At 39.8% G+C, this 1,384-nt stretch overlaps 1 non-coding gene across 1 annotated transcript; it reads left to right on the top strand.

Annotated features, from left to right (window-relative positions):
- The first annotated feature begins 799 nt into the window (after positions 1–799).
- Positions 800–872, top strand: trnaa-ugc. The gene has a single exon. It is a non-coding gene; the product is annotated as a tRNA-Ala (tRNA).
- The last annotated feature ends 512 nt before the right edge of the window (positions 873–1,384 follow it).

The raw sequence follows: 1,384 nt of genomic DNA, 5'->3' as shown, positions 1-1,384 counted from the left end.
ATGCTTTGCATGTATGAGGTCCTGGCTTCAATCCCCAGCATCTCCAAGCACTGCTTATATGTTTCATGTGAATTTGGCAAATTTGGAGCAAAAAGAATTTTACTTCTGTCTTATGGAGTTCCAACACATCTGGATTTAATGTGTCAGCATCTCCTCCAAGCACTTCTTAATGTTTAATTAGTTTCATGCAAATGTAAGCAAAATAATGTTACTTCTGTCCTGTAGAGTTTCCGCAACTGATTTCTAGTGTGTTTGCTAACCTACAGAAACACAAAATAGTGCACTGAAATGGGGATGTAGAAGCTCAGTGGTACCAGCCGCATGCTTTGCATGGCTTAGAGGTCCTGGGTTTAACTCCCCCAGCATCTCAAGCACTGTTTAATGTGTTTAATTAGATTCATGCAAATATAAGCAAAGAATTTTACTTCTGTCCTGCTTAGACATTCACTTAAAAGGATTGAGTGTGTTTAAAAACCTACATGCTAAACAGGGGATGTAGCTCAGTGGTAGTAGCATGCTTCGCATGTATGAGGTCCTGGGTTCAATCCCCCAATCTCCAAGCAGCCCATGTGAATCAAATTTGAGCAAAAAGAATTTTACTTCATCTTGGCGGTGGAGTTCCGTCATCTGGATTTCCCACTGTGTCAGCATTCCAAGCACTTTAATGCTTCTAATTAGTTTTCCCATGCAAAATGTAAAGGCAAGAATAATGTATTTCTGTCCCAGTAGAGTTTCCGCGAAGATCCTGGATTTAGCTACTTGTCAACCTACATGTTACACAAAACTAGTGCAACGAAATGGGGATGTAGCTCAGTGGTAGAGCGCATGCTTTGCATGTATGGAGGTCCTGGGTTCAATCCCCAGCATCTCCAAGCACTGTTTAATGTTTAATTAGATTAATGCAATTTAAGCAAAATAATTTTACTTCTGTCCTTTAGACATCATTCAAAGGATTGAGTGTGTTTGTAAACCTTCAGAAACAAAACACAGTGGACCTAAATGGGGATGTAGTTCAGTGGTAGAGTGCATGCATGCTTTGAATATATGAGGTCCTGGGCTCAATCCCCAGCATTGCTAAACGCTGCTTAATGTTTGATGTGAATTAGGCAAAAGAATTTTACTTCTGTCCTGTAAAGTTCCTGCAACTGGATTTAGTGTGTTTGTAAACCTACAGAAACAAAAAATCAGTGCACCTAAACGGGGATGTAGCTCAGTGGTAGAGCGCATGCTTTGCATGTATATGAGGTCCTGGATTCAATCCCCAGCATCTCCAAGCACTGTTTAATGTTTAATTAGATTCATGGAAATTTAAGCAAAAGAATTTTTACTTCTGTCCTGTAGACATCACTCAAAGGATTGAGTGTGTTTGTAAACCTACAGAAAC

The sequence above is a fragment of the Cyprinus carpio genome, unplaced genomic scaffold (genome assembly GCF_018340385.1).
Source record: "Cyprinus carpio isolate SPL01 unplaced genomic scaffold, ASM1834038v1 S000004484, whole genome shotgun sequence".
Classification (NCBI taxonomy): domain Eukaryota; kingdom Metazoa; phylum Chordata; class Actinopteri; order Cypriniformes; family Cyprinidae; genus Cyprinus; species Cyprinus carpio.
Note: the sequence above shows the minus strand (reverse complement) of the source record. Positions and strands in the feature narration are given on the sequence as shown.